The 15,483-nt window shown below is 40.3% G+C and overlaps 1 long non-coding RNA gene across 8 annotated transcripts in view; it reads left to right on the top strand.

The window, feature by feature from the left end:
* LOC110255688 (uncharacterized) overlaps positions 1-7,699 on the top strand; it is an 81,108-nt gene extending 73,409 nt beyond the window's left edge. For 6 of the 8 annotated variants that reach the window (XR_014822720.1, XR_014822727.1, XR_014822728.1 and 3 more), the window contains one exon: positions 591-1,570. This is a non-coding gene — a long non-coding RNA (uncharacterized LOC110255688). Of the gene's footprint in view, positions 1-590; positions 1,571-7,470 lie in introns of those variants that run through there. The other 2 variants (XR_014822746.1, XR_014822740.1) reach the window with 1 other exon arrangement.
* The last annotated feature ends 7,784 nt before the right edge of the window (positions 7,700-15,483 follow it).

The raw sequence follows: 15,483 nt of genomic DNA, 5'->3' as shown, positions 1-15,483 counted from the left end.
GTTCCAGTCTTCTAATTGTGTGGTTGGTTCTCCTGGCAAGCTGCCCCCATCCTTAAGTTTGGTCCCAAAGTCACCTTATTATTTTTTCATTTTCGTCTTTTTTTTTTTTAGGGCTGCGCCTGTGGCATATGGAGGTTCACAGGCTAGGGGTCAGATTGGAGCTGTGGCTGCCGGCCTATGCCACAGCCACTGCAACAGGGGATCTGAGCCGTGTCTGCCACCTAACCACAGCTCATGGCAACACCAGATCCTTAACCCACTGATTGAGGCTAGGGTTTGAACCTGCAACCTCATGGTTACTACTCAGGTTCATTAACCACTGAGTCATGAACTCCCCAGAGTCACCTTATTAACATACCAAAGGACACTCACTCTCAGTACTTAGGAAATTCTAAGGGTTTTAGGAACTCTATGCCAGAAATGAGGACAAAGACTAAGCTCTGATTATAAATCACAATATCACAGCTAACATTAGGTGGGTGATTGCTGTCTCATTTCCAGCTGGATGTTGGTGACATACTTGGTAGAATGAACTGGTCTAAAGAATACAGTCTGATCTCGATAATCTTGTATCTATGTTCTCTTCCCAGGGCCAACAGAAATTGCTGGGTACCATGTGGAAATGGAAAATAAGCATTCTCTTTCCACTTCTCTTCTTTCGGAGTCATCCCTCTGCTGTCTTTTTTTCCACGTAGTGGCTGGAGTGACCCATCACAAACTATAAGTCAGATCATGATACTGCCCCCTGAAAACCTTCTGATGGCTTCCCACAACTCTTAGAAGACAACTCAAAGTCCCTCCTGTGGCCTCCAAGCCTTTACATGCTTTGACTCCAGGATGCCTCCTGACCTCCCATCACTGTCTCCCTTAGTCACCTCCCTCTAACCACAGTGGCCTCCTAGCTGTTTCTCAAACACATGGAGCACATTCCCTCTTCAGGGCCTTTGCATTTCCTGTTCTGTGTTCCTGGAAAACTCCCCAGTTGCTTGCGTGGCTTGCTCCTTCACTCCATTCTGGCACCTGTCCAAGTGTCTCTTTCTCAGCCTTCCCTGACTGTCCTCTGCCAAACAGCCTCCCCATTGCTTTCTTTCTCTTTCTCCTGGGGGCATTTTTCTTTCTGGCACTTATTACAGTGTGACATTATACCATGTAGTTGTTTGTTTACTTGTTTATTGTCTCCCTCCTCCACCTCGACAAGAACACTAGTTACACATGGCAGGCACTTGGTCTATTTTGTTATGTTTCCAGCTCCAAGGCCTGGCATATAGTGGGAACTGAGTATAGACTTGTTGAATAAATGAATACATCCTTAGTTTTCTTTCTTTCTCTTTGTAAGGAATCATAAATGCTTGTCCTTAATTCACCACTTGGGACTATGGTACATTATTCTGAAAAGCATTGTTTTAACTCGAAGTATTAATCAGAAAAATATATAAACTTCCATTTTCTTCCTTTTTAATTTTAAGTTGCCAGTTGCTTCAGCTACATTTAAAGCAGCCAAAGCAGAAATATCATAACATTGTAAATCAACTATTCTTCAATAAAACTTTTAAAGAAAGAAAGAAAGAAAGCAGCCAAAATTCTTTATGCCAAATAGAAACACATGGGCTTGACCTCCAAATCCTTTATGGTCAGTTCTGCCTGTCATTATCAGGTCCAGTCATCTGTTGCTACAATTTAGTTCAGGGGTTCTTAACATGGAGTTGGTGACCCTCAATGAAATTAATGGATAACATTCTGGGGACTCAAGAATCTCCTGAAGAGTAACTTTTTGGCATAGAGGGTTAAGGATCCAGCATTGTCACTGCAGCAGCTTGGGTTGCTACTGTGGTGTGTGTTCAGTCCTTGGCCCGGGAACTTCCAACATATGGGTGTGCCCCCCCCCAAAAAAAAAGAATCTTCTGAAATTGAGTCAAAATTGTATGTGCATTTTTCTAGATTTTAAAGGAGAACCCAACACCACCTACAGAGGTTAAGAACTCCTCAAATCATGGCACTTATGACCATTCACCATGCCTTCATCCACACTTTATTACCAGCATAGTACTATTGATTGGGCATAGGTTTGAGGAGTAGCAGAGACCTAAAGTTCTCCCTTTTCTTCCTTAAGAAAGTGTAATAAAACACACACACACACACACACACACACACACACACACAATGTAGTTACTGTGAAAACTGGCTATAAATACTAAAGGGTAAAAGCCTAAGATCAAATTTAGCAGTCCATCTTTCTTTCCAGCCACCTCCAATTCTTTATGGAATGATAACACTCTGTACAGTTGTATATATTTAAATTCATCCATCCATCTATCCACACATTCATCCTTCCTTCCTTCCTTCCTTCTACCCATCCATCCAAAAAATTCCCCACAGCATGTAGTTCTCAAATGAGAGAGACACTTTGTTTTCTCTTCAGATTCTAACCTTGGTAACATAATTCCATTTTCAAATAAACTGATGACATGGCTTTCTTCTCTTCTATCTTTTGCACAATTCTGATCTGGATATTAAGGATAATGCCTCCAGTAACAGTTTCATTACAGTATTCAACACATTTTGGGCAGTGGTTAATGTTTACCCATGAAAGTGAAAATGAAGAAAGATATTTTCTTCTTTCTGCAATGAAAATAACTATTTTTCTATTTAATGAAGTAATGATACAAAAATTCATTCTTTACTAAATATGAAAATGTCAGTTGAAATCAATTCTGATTTTGCCTAGAGGCCATCACTAGCGATATGCCAGTGTATTTATTTCCACACTTTTTTCAATTCTCACATACACATGTAGACAATTACTTTTACAAATATGGAATTATACTATATATGCTCTTTTAGAGTTTGTTTTTCCATTTTATACATTAAATATATTTATATTTGCATTATTATTTATTAGCTACAGAGAATCTAATGTACTGACAAAACAGTTTTAAAAACCGGCCTCCTATTGATGGATACTGAGATCATTTCCTTACCCTCCTCTCCTTATTCTATAAGACATCCATGTTTGCTTGTCTTTTTCTGTAGGAAATAGACTGGGTCTTGGTCTCTTTTTTCTGTAAAACAAGAAGTTGAACTGGATGATCTCTAAGGTGCTTTCTAAGCATCCAAATTCTGAAAGATAAATTATAATTTGATTTCTTGCCTTTCTTCCTTTCTCTCTCTTTTTCTTTCTTTTTACGGCTATATCTGCAACATATGGAAGTTCACAGGCTAGGTGTTGAATCAGAGCTGCAGCTGCAAGCCTACACCACAGCCACAACAACACCAGATTTGAGCTGACCTATGCCGTAGCTTACAGCAATGCTAGATCCTTAAGCCATGAGTGAGACCAGGGATCAAATCTGCATCCTCGTGGGCACTATGTCTGCTTCTCTTTTAAAAAAATTTTTTATTATAGTTGATCAACAATGTTCTGTCAGTTTCTGCTGCACACAAAGTGACCCAGCCATACATCCATATTCATTCTTTTTTTCACATTATCTTCTATCATTTTATGTCCAGTTCTTAATCTGCTGAGTCACAATGGGAACTCCTGATTTCTTGCTTTTCTATACACATTTCTTATACATCCCAGATAAGGAAATATTTATGCTATTTCAAAAAGTAAAACAATTAAAATAAATTCAGTTAAGGAGTTCCCATTGTGGCTCAGTGGTTAACAAATCCGACTAGGAACCATGAGGTTGTGGGTTCGATCCCTGGCCTTGCTCAGTGGGTTAAGGATCCAGTGTTGCTATGAGCTGTGGTGTAGGTCACAGACTCAGCTCAGTTCCTGAGTTGCTGTGGCTCTGGCATAGGCTGGCAGCAACAGCTCCCATTTGACCCTGGCCTGGGAACCTCCATGTGCCATGGGTGCGGCCCTAGAAAATGCAAAAAAAAGAGAAAAGGAAAAAAAAATTCAGTTAAAATAAAAGAAACCATAGCTTTTAGAGATTACTAGAGATTCCCTTAGTAATACGTTTTAGTGTTGAATTATTATAATCACAAGTAATCTTTTTGCCTAGTTTAAACCTGATATTGCCATGTAAATTTACTTAAGTAATCTTGTTTACGATGGAACTTCTCTGAACCTTCTCTCAGATAATAACGTTCTTTATATATACTTCAAGGTTTAACAGGTAAAACTTTCTCTTCCATAAATGTAATTCTAGCTTTTCTTGGAGAAGAAAGTGGCTGAATTGGTAAAATACTTGGAATTATGGTTAAAGAGAATTATTACTTTTTTTGCCTAAATTAACAGAGATTATACAAAGAAACTGGTTTATACTCTTCATTGTTCCTGTGAAAGAGAAAGAAAGGCTAAGGGACTATTCCAGAATGAGAGGGGCTAAGAAACACAGCAAGCAAATGCAATGGAGAATCCTAGACTACATTGTGGATTCAGACTGGGGGGAATTTCTGTAAATGACATTGTTCAGCCAGTAGGCAAAGTTTCCAGATGGACTTGGCATGCTAAAATTTCTGAATTTGAGAATTATCTTGTTGTTATGTAAAAAAAAAAAAAAAAAAAGTCTCTGTTTCCATGAGATACACAGTGAAGTAATTAGGGGTAAAAGAGAATGACATCTGCTGTTTATTTTTAAATGGTTCAGAAAAAATACATGTAACTGTGAAGACAGAAAGATGAGGTAACGTGGCAGAGTGTTAACAGTTGATGAATATAAATGAAGAATACACAGGAGTTCCTAGTATTCTTGCAGCTCCTGTAACTTTGAAATGATTTCAAAATGAAAAGCAAAAAGGGGGAAAAAAACCTTTAGAGCATCATTTAATTTTTTTTTCAAAAAAAATAATAAAATAAAATTTTTTTTTTCTGAGAAATCTTTTTCACATTCTATGTATTGGGCTCCTATTTGTAATCTTGAATGGTACAGAGTAGGATGTGACTAAAGAAAGTTATAGCTATAAAATGTCAGTAACATATGACCCAGGCCTTTCCATTTATGTGTCACACAAAAATTTTTATACACTGAAAAGGAGTCAAGGAAAAGGTAAATTTTTTTTAATTTAAAAAGACAAAGATGTTTATGTGTAAAAGGAAAAATGTGTCACTGTTTTCCTCAACAGTTTTCTTTAACTTTCTGTGAAAAATTTAAGTCCTTAGAAAAACAGAATTAGTGAAATAAACACCTATAAATCTATAACCTAGAGTTAGCAATTGCCAACACTGTCACATATACCTCATTATTATTTTCTGCTATCTTTTTTAGAAGATAAGATATTTCCTGCCTAATCTTTCAGTGGGAAGCTCTAAAAATAAGAAAAATTTTCTTTATAACTACATCATGACATAGCTAACAAGATTAGCAATAATTCCTTAATGTCACCTAATTTCTAGCCCATATTAAAATTTCCTATTTACTCCCAAATGTATATTTCACTGATTCATTCAAATCAGAATCTAGTCAAGGACCACAAATTACACTTGCTTATTGTGTATTTTAAGTCTATTTTATTTATTTATTTTTAATTTTTAAATTTTTTATCTTTTTGCCTTTTCTAGGGCTGCTCCCATGGCATATGGAGATTCCCAGGCTAGGGGTCTAATCGGAGCTTTAGCCATCAGCCTATGCCAGAGCCACAGCAACGTGGGATCCAAGCTGAGTCTGCAACCTACACCACAGCTGACGGTGATGCCGGATCCTTAACCCACTGAGCAAGGCCAGGGATCGAACCCACAACCTCATGGCTCCTAGTCGGATTCACCAACCACTGTGCCACGACGGAAACTCCAAGTCTCTTTTAATTTATAACTGTTTCCCTCCTTGCTCTGGTTGTAACTTTTTCCTCTTGTGTCCAGCAAATATAATCTTGGGGACAGGATGTTAAATTGAATACTGTTTTGAGTGGTATTTACCATGTCCCTGAGCCTCACTTTTCTCATCTATATAATGGTAATGGTAATCCTTGTCATTGTTCCATAGGTGTGTAACGAGGATCAAACAAGACAGAGTCTGTGAAAACATTCTGTTCACTAGCATGCACATGTCAGTATTATTATTATTATTCTCTCCAGCAGAATGACTTTTTGACTTGAAGTTAACATGAGACATTAAATCTAACTGCTGTCACAGGCAGAGGGGAACAAAGAAAGAAAAGTCCTGTTATGACCAATACGACCTCCTGTTTCCTTATCCCTTCAGAATCCAAATCCTAAACCTAAATCCAGGGGAATAATTTTCAAACCACAGGTTCATATATATAATGTGGGCTCCCCATGAGCCCTTCCAAAGAGCCTGAGCCTTGCATAAGCAGCTGCCAGACATAGCCTAGGGCATGGAAGAGACATGCAACAGGCAGAGCTCCAGGACCAGCTGAAACTTGTCTGCGCAAACAGCTAGCTTTCTCACCCACTCCCTTTCCGCCCTGTGCGTCAGCTCCCCGCAGCGCAAGCTGACAGTGTTATTTCCTGTGTGAATGAAAGTGCAAAAGGATGGAGGGATGACTGGTTGTTCTTTCACACTGGTGACACCTAGGGTCTGACTTTAGGAAACATCCTTGGTTCACTTTACTTGAGAAGTCAAGTGTTCTCTCCGCCTGAGCAAGAGTGGCATGCTCTTGGAGCTTGGGGGATAGACTCTGTGCCTTTGGCTGTACCACGTGTGGACATCTATGGCTTCTGGTTTTAAACTTGTCTCTTCTCTGTACAGCTAGAATCCCATTAACACCATACTAAGAGGAGTTCTTGGAAGTATGTTCTCACATAGTAGGTTCTCAAATGACAGGGATTATCCTTGTTAATTTTTATTAATAATATGCTCAAACCATTGCTTTCCTCTTTTATTCTTTTTGAGATAGGCTGCTTACATTTTTCTTTACCAGATTTTACCTGGTAATAAATAATCAGTAGTGTAGTCGTGCCCTGATCAGTTTTGCCCACAAAGATAATAACTCATCAGATAGAGAAGCATTTGACAATGCTTCCCTTTTGTCTTTTTTTTTTTTTAGGGCTACACCCATGGCATATGGAAGTTCCCAGGCTAGGGGTCAAATCCACTACAACTGCCGGCCGATACCACAGCCACAGCAACTCAGGATCTGAGCCGCATTTTCAACCTATACCACAGCTCACCGAAACGCTGGATCCTTAACCCACTGAGCGAGGGCAGGGATCGAATCTGCAACCTCATGGTTCCTAGTCAGATTCGTTTCCAACGCCACTACGGGAACTTCTGCTTCCCTTTTGAAGATAGTTTCTTTTGTAGTACAGAAACTTTTAAAGTCAGAGTTCAATCCCTTAGTGGTTGTGAGAAATACTCTTTCTGCATTTTCACTAGGATCATTTTTCTTCCTGAAGACCGATAAAATAATAGATGTCAATAGGCATTTATTCTCACTCTCCATCAGATGCTTAGTTGTAGCCTCTCCTTACACATAGCCATGATGGAATGCTCCTGAGACAACCCTTTTCATTTTGGATAACTCTTATTATTTACTTCATTTATTCATTTATTTATTCCACAGATATTTATTGAGAGCTGTTGCCAAGCACTGAGCGAGGGACTAGGAATACAATGGAAAGTAAAAACAGCGATTTCTTCATAAAACTGGGCCAGATTCCACATCCCTTGACTTTCTACATATTGACATCACTCTGTCCTCTGTCCTCTGTCCTCTGGAGCAACAGAACAAGGTTAATTTCTGGTCCTCACAATAACCCTTCATACCCCTGAAGATGGTTTTCCATTTGCCTTTGTAGCTAAGATTTTTTTTTTCTCCAAGATTTCTTTGTAAATATGTTACTTTCTTTAATATTGGCAAGTGACCTAAAGGTGATGAAAGTACATGGGCTTACTTTGTCTGAGCTTCAGTTTCCTTATTTGAAAAATGAAGACAATTATACGCAACAGGTGACTGAAATCTTTGATATATTGTGTTACTTTTCTGAAATGGAGTATGTGTGTGTTTTAGTTTGTATTAATAGCATTAAATAACTTCAATTGTATGCAGGTATGTACCAGATACTCTTCTAAATGCTTCACATTTATTATCTCATTTATTGTCATAGCAGCTCTGTGGGGGTGGTCATGTGATTATTCCCATTTTATCAATGAGGAAACAGGCACAGAGAGCTTAATTAACTTGTCCAAAGTCAAACAGCTAATAAGTGGTATTGCTAATCTGAAACAGTGTGACTCCAGACCCTTGTTTAAGGGTCCCTGGTTGGTAGCTGTTTTTATTTTAAGAGGGACTGAGTAAGGAACAAGAGCTGAATGGTCCAGAAGGTGAAGGGGAGCTGAGATTGAACTTGGATCCTGATCTTTGACCTGCGATATCATCTACTGTTTTAAATAATTGCCTACAGTTTGAAATTCAGTCTCTTGGGTTTACAGTCTAGCCTCAAATGAGGCTCCTTTCTTTCCTGACTGCAGCACCCTGTCTGTTCAGCCCCCTACTCACATGGGCTGGTTCTCTCTATACTCCATTGTGTGGCTCTTGGCAGCAAATGGTACTTTTCTTTCCTCAACACATCATTTGTTAGTTCCTTACACTGGTTCAAATTGCAGCTTACAAACATATTTTTTCCCTTAAGTGTGGTTTTTTTTTTAGTATAGTTTGGTTTTTAGCAATTTACCATTTCTAATCAATCTGCTAAATAGGGAAACCATAGTTTCAACTAAAATCGCAAAGGGATAATTTCCTTAATACATATGGAGCTTTTATAAATTGATGAGAATAAGAAGAACAGTCCAGTAGAAAAGTCAGCAAAGGGGGAGTTCCTGTCGTGGCTTAGTGGTTTACAAACCCAACTAGTATCCATGAGGATGTGGATTTGATCCCTGGCCTTGCTCAGTGGGTTAAGGATCCGTTTGCCGTGAGCTGTGCTGAAGGTCACAGATCCTGCATTGCTGTGGCTCTGACAGCACCTACAGCTTCAATTTGACCCCTAGCCTGGGAACCTCCATATGCTGAGGGTGTGGCCCTAAAAAGCAAAAGAAAAAAGAAAAAGGAAAAGAAAAATGAGCAAAGAGTAGTAAAAGACAAGTCACAGAGAAGGAAATACGACTGGCTCTTGCATGTATAAAAAGACTGATATTCTCATACATTGTTCTTGGGAAAATATGTTGCCAAAACTTCTGTGAAATACTGTCTGACAATTACCTATCAAAATCATAAATGCATATACCCCTTGTTTAGGTCAGTTTCTCAACCTGGGCATTATAGACAATATGGGCCAAATAATTCTTATTCTGTGCATTGTAGCATGTTTAGCAGCAGGCCTGGCCTCTACCCACTACATGCCCATGGTACCCCTCCCTCCAATGTGACAACCAAAATTGCTTCCAGATGTTGCCAAATATCCTATGGATGACAAAATCCTCCTTAGTCAAGAATCACTGGTTGAGGGTGTTTGTTTGTTTTAATACTGTATAACAACAAACTCAGTGGCTTAAAATAACAACAATTTGATTTGCTTATGATTCTGAAATCTGGATTGGGCTCAGCTGGGAAGTTTCTCTGCTATTCTTGCCAGTGGCCAGTCATATAGCTGAATTTATTTGTTGAGGCAGGTGAAGCTGACCTCAGGATATTGAGATGGCTGGGTCTTTCCTCTCTCTAAGATCATGCCTGGTCATCTTTCCCCACATATGGTCTCTCAGTATAATGAGAAAGTGAAGGTATAACATTCTTTCTATGTGGTTTCTCTTACATGGCAGCTTAGGGATTCTAAGGACACAAAAGTGAAAGCTGCTAGGCCTTCTTAAAACTGCTGCATAGGAGTTCTCTTCTGGCACAGCAGGTTTAGGATCAGGCACTGACACTTCATTTGGGCCACTACTGTGGTGTGAGTTCAGTCTCTGGCCTGGGAACTTACACATGCTGCAGGCATGGCCAAAAAAAACCCAAAAAAAACAAAATTGTTGCCTATATTCAGCTAAGCAATTTCCTACATTTCTATATAAAGTGAAGACTCTGTCCAGAAAACTCTTGGACCATTATGACTGGCTTTTTTTCTTTTTATGGCCACAGCTGTTGGCTTATGGAAGTTCCTGGGCCATGGGTCAAATTGGAGCTGCATCTGTGGCCTATGCCACAGCCACAGCAACTTGCAGTAACACAAGATCCTTAACTTACTGAGTGAGGCCAGGGATTGAACCAACATCTTCACAGAGACAACAATTGGTCCTTAACCTGCGGAGCCATAACAGGAACTCTGACCATTATGACTTCTTTTGATTTATTTGGTATCTAGATAAGGCCAGTACAAACAGAAATTATGCAAAAATTTTGCCAGTGGCCTCTCCTGGTAAGCTGTATTCACCAGATTACGCCAGAGCCACAGCTCTGCTGGATCCCACCCGTGTCTTCGACCTACATCACACTTCATGGCAATGCTGGATCCTTAACCCACTGAGTGAGGCCAGGGATCAAACCCACATCCTCATGATGCTAAGTTGGGTTTGTTAACTGCTGAGCCATGATGGGAACTCCAACACTGAGAGCCTTTATGCAGTATACTTTGGGGAATTTGACAGGTATAAATTTATGCAGGAAAGGTGCTCCTAATCTTGCCTTTTCTTTCTAGTTATGCTCCTTTGAAGAGTTCACTGGATTCTTAATCTTGCAAAGTAGAGTGGGTTTATGCTTCTTTACAGTTGCCTCAAAGGGAAGAACAGGAAAGAAGGGATAAAATCCAGGAGATAATGCATGATCTCAGGATATTGGTATTATTTCAAATTGAAATCTATGTACATAACCAGTTTTCTCAATTCTTATACAAAGTTACTATTTAAATCTATCAGTACAAGTCTATATGTGAATATAATAAAAAGATGCTACATTTCTCATGTTTTTTTTTCCAGTTTACATATATCACATGGTCCTCATAAGGCAAACATAGGATAATGGTGGCAATACTGTATATACCTGAGGCATTGTTTTAGAAAATCTTAATCCAGGAGTTCCGGTTGTGGTGCAGTGGTTAACGAATCTGACTATGAACCATGAGGTTGTGGGTTCAATCCCTGGCCTCGCTCAGTGGGTTAAGGATCTGGCGTTGCTGTGAGCTGTGGTGTAGGTCGCAGATGCAGCATGGATCTGGCGATGCTGTGGCTCTGAAGTAGGCTGGTGGCTACAGCTCTGATTAGACCCCTAGCCTGGGAACTCCATATGCTACGGGAGCGGCCCTAGAAAAGACAAAAAAAAAAAAAAAAAATCTTAATCCAAAACAATAGTAGCAACTCTTACAGTAGCAACTTTGTTCTAGCTGGTGGCCTCAGGCTACTCATTCCCCTTCTTAGGGAAAATAAATGATTGTGAAATGAGATGTCCTTTCTAGTTCTTGGATTTGAGTGTCAGTAGTAAAGCAAAATTGCCTATATAAAGGTGCATGTAAAGGCCTTTAAAATAGAAAAATACTAAGGGTATATAACAAGAAGGTTTTGTGCAAAATTTGAAGATGTTGGATAGGGATCAGGATGGGATATCACTTTTTTCAGAGTAAAAGGTCATGCTATTTAATAAGACAAAAGATAATTCCTACTTAAAATAATTTAAAATAAATAAATTTTTCCTTTCTCTGACATGATTGTGTCAGAGTTTTACGTATATCGGAATTGCTTAGGAGTTCTCTTGTAGTGCAGTAGGTTAAGGATCCAGGAGTGTCAGTGCAGCAACTTGCTGGGGCAAATGTTGTATCCTTGGCCCAAGAACTTCCATGTGTCGTGGGTTCAGCCAAAAAAACAAAACAAAACAATAATAAAGCAACTATCCATAGAGTTGAACTGGAAATATGTTGTCCTTATAACAAGCTGATGAAGTGTGACAATGAGGTTTGCTGGACATAAAGAGAGAAGAGATGGTTTTGTAGACACTCAACTGTACCACAGCAGAGAAAGGTCATACTGACATTCTGCAATGTTACTGTGCTGGGTCATTGGAGGGAAAGTTCCTATAAGACTTTTATTTAATGTAAGGATGGCAAACGGCATATCAACACCTTCCTAGTGAAGCGTTAATCACCTGGAGGATCATTTCTACACCCACCACCAAATATAACTGGGAGCAAATATGAACAGAAAAACATGATTTAAAAATGAACTATGTGGGAAAAAATCTGAAAGAGATTGAATGTGTGCACATGTATAACTGAGTCACTTTGTTGTACAGTAGAAATTACCACAACATTGCAAATCAACTATACTTCAACAAAACTTTAAAAAATGAAAAAAAGCAACAACCAACAAATGATCTATTCAGGAGTTCCTGCTGTGGCCCACCAGGATTGTTGATGTCTCTGCAGCAGCAGGGATACAGGTTCGATCCCTGGCCTGGTACAGTCGGTTAAGGATCCGGTATTGCTGCAGCTGTGGGGTAAGCCTGGGGGAAAACAGAAAGGAAAAAAAGTGGATGATAAGCAAGTTTCTGTCTTAAAAGGCTTAGGAGCTGGAAAATGCAAAGTGAAAAATGGCGCTAAAATGCTGAACATGGAGATGCACAAACTCTTTCCAAATCATGATATTTGGTTCTTTGCTCTCTCTTGAAGGACTTTGTGAACTCCTTTGTCACCTACTCAGCATGCTGTATCACTGAACAACTGTGCTAAATCCTGAGGATTTAAAAATGAATAAAGTTCCATCTTGAATCTCTGAATCTTCAGGTCCCCAGTTTACCAGCTGTGAGGAAACAGGCAGGATGGGACTGGCTGGGGGCAAGACCTGTTTGATAATCACAGTGCAATATGGTAATGGTTGTAGCAGATGTCTGTGCAGAGCCATTGGAACTGAGGGGAGGCCCTGACTTGTGACCTTAGAATATTCACAGAAAGGGTGATATTTGACATGGTTCTTAGGAGATGGAAAGGACAGTGGCAAATGTGATAAAGGGCTGAGACTACCAGGTTATAGGATGGGAGAATGGGCACTTTAAGACAGATGGGGAAAGGGAAACATATACAGAGCAAGAGAAGTTTGCAAGAATAACATGTATTTGGAGTCTAGCTGCTTTTTCCCACCATTAAAAAGAAAGTTCTAGGAGTTCCTGTTGTGGCTCAGCAGGTTAAGAACCTGACATAGTGTCCCTGAGGATGCAGGTTTGATCCCTGGCATTGCTCAGTGGGTTAAGGAGCCAGTGTTGCTGCCACCTGCAGTGTAGTTTGCACATGTGGCTTGGATCTGGCATTCCTATGGCTGTGTTCTAGGCCAGCAGCTGCAGCTCTGATTTGACCCCTAGCCCAGGAACTTCCATATGCTGCAGGTGTGGCTATAAAAGAAAAAGGAAGAAGGGCAGGAAGGAAGTTAGTTCTAGTTTCCTTTAGCTAATGCTCATAGTATGTATCTCATGGGTTTCACCTACAACCTGGATCCCAAGAGCACAGTATTTCCTATCCCCCGGTTGCGAGTGTTACCTTGTATAAGATTCCAATTTAGCAAATCATGGAGGGCTAAAGAAGAGATACCCGAGGCACCCTTAATTCAATTTGCTGAGTACTCATGAGGTGTGCAGCCAAGCACCTTAGAGCGTTGCCATATTTAATTCTCTTTGGGCTAGGTATTCTTATTATCTTATTTTTAATTAATTAATTATTTATTTATTTGCTGTGTCCATGGCATGTGGAAGTTCCCAGGCCAGGGATCAAACCCACACCACAGAAGTGAGCCAAGTTGCTGCAGTGGCAACGCCAGATCCTCAACCCACTGCACCACAAGAGAACTCCTGTTATTCCTATTTTTAAATGAAGAAACTGAGGCATAGAGGCGTCTTGTTTAAAGTTATATAGCAAGTGAGCTATGCGCCTTGCTTCTAATCCAGGCAGTCTGACCAAAGGGCTTCAAGTCTTAATCAGTGTGCTGTCCTGCCTCAAGATTGTGAGCACTGGCGTTCCCGTCGTGGCTTAGTGGTTAATGAATCCGACTAGGAACCATGAGGTTGTGGGTTCGATCCCTGGCCTTGCTCTGTGGGTTAGGGATCAGTGTTGCCGTGAGCTGCGGTGTAGGTTGCAGACGTGGCTCAGATCCTGCATTACTGTGGCTCTGGCTGTAGGCTGGCATCTACAGCTCCGATTTACCCCTAGCCTGGGACCCTCCATATGCCACGGGAGCGGCCCAAGAAATGGCAAAAAGACAAAAAAAAAAAAAAAGATCATGAGCACTGCTACCACCAGGAATCAATAAACATCATATGAGCATCCTGTTTATCCTGGGGCTTTCCCTCTTTCTATGGATAGGACAGCACAATGGTGAAGTTGTCACATCCCGTGTAAGTGGGTGATATGGAGTTCACCAGACAGATCTGCCTTCAAGGGAAGATATGCTGCCCAGCTCTGAATGCTGTTGACAGCTGACCCTCTCAGGGATTGCTTTAGCAGCTGAGTCATCTTCCCAAGATCGTGCCACTTCCCAGGATGTACCATGTCCAATGACTGATTCAGAAGGCTATATAAAGTCCCAGATGTGTAGGCCCAATACCTCTCATGGGTCATGCTAGCTGCAGAGCCTCTAGGGGAAGTCAGCCGAGGCTGTTGTTGGGTTTACACTGAAGTTCAATTTCTCCCTATGTTCCATCCTGCTTCCTGTACCTCCCTCCACAGGCGTTTCTTAATGACCATCTCTGCACTCTGTCTCAGAGCCTGCTTCCCTGGGAACCCAATCAGTGACAACCTCAGTTCCATTTGGTGACCTCTCACTTTGTTTTTTCTCCTTTGTCACTTCCTTTCACGTTAGTTTCCAAAAACCATCTGCCTCTTTTTTTTTTTTTTAAAGGATCTTTGATTCTTCATGTTCTAGATAAATATCTAAGAACAAAAGTTTATACAATTCTCAAAGGCAGGTAACACAAAGATTCAATCTCCCTCCCCACCCCTTTTCTGTTAATAGACTTTGTTTAGAGCAGTATTAGTTTCGCAAACAAAAAGCAGAAGGTACAGAGAGTTCCCCTACATTCCCTGCCCTCCCCTTACATGTGAAGCCTTCCCTACTATCAATTTCCATTTTCTTTGGTTTTGGCAATAGATATGGGTTATGGAAGGAAGTCCTCTTTAAAACCAAAACTTTCATTAAAATAGTTTATGTGAAATTTTAATTGTTCTTTTTGATGTTTGAATTGTTGGCAGACTTAATTCCAACAGGCTCCTGTGTGAACTTGACAGGCTCCTTAAACTTCCTCAGTCCCAGTGTCCTCATCTCTAAAATTGGAATAGTAATTTTTGGAAGGGTTATATGAAATGTCTCAACTCTAAGCAAAGTGCCTGACACATAATAAAGATTCAGAAAATGGGCATTTTAACATAAAGTTGGCACCGCACAAACCACAGGATATATTTGTTTCCTGTGGCTGCTGTAACACATTACCCCAAACTTGGTGACTTAAGACAACATAAATTTATTCTCTCAGGCTCCTGGAAGCCAGAAGTCTGAAATCAAGGTGTAAGCAGGACTCTCTCCCTGTGGAAGCTCTAGGGCAAAAATCCTTCTTTGCCTCTTCCAGCTTCTGGTGGCTTCTGGCATTCCTTGATTTGGGACTACATCACTCCAATCC

This window comes from Sus scrofa, chromosome 1 (genome assembly GCF_054392235.1).
Source record: "Sus scrofa isolate SSC_HxYL_T2T_F1_AM1 chromosome 1, Sscrofa_HxYL_maternal_Yorkshire_Landrace_v2.0, whole genome shotgun sequence".
Taxonomy (NCBI): domain Eukaryota; kingdom Metazoa; phylum Chordata; class Mammalia; order Artiodactyla; family Suidae; genus Sus; species Sus scrofa.
The sequence above is the reverse complement of the archived record's forward strand: the minus strand, read 5'-3'. Positions and strand labels throughout refer to the sequence as shown.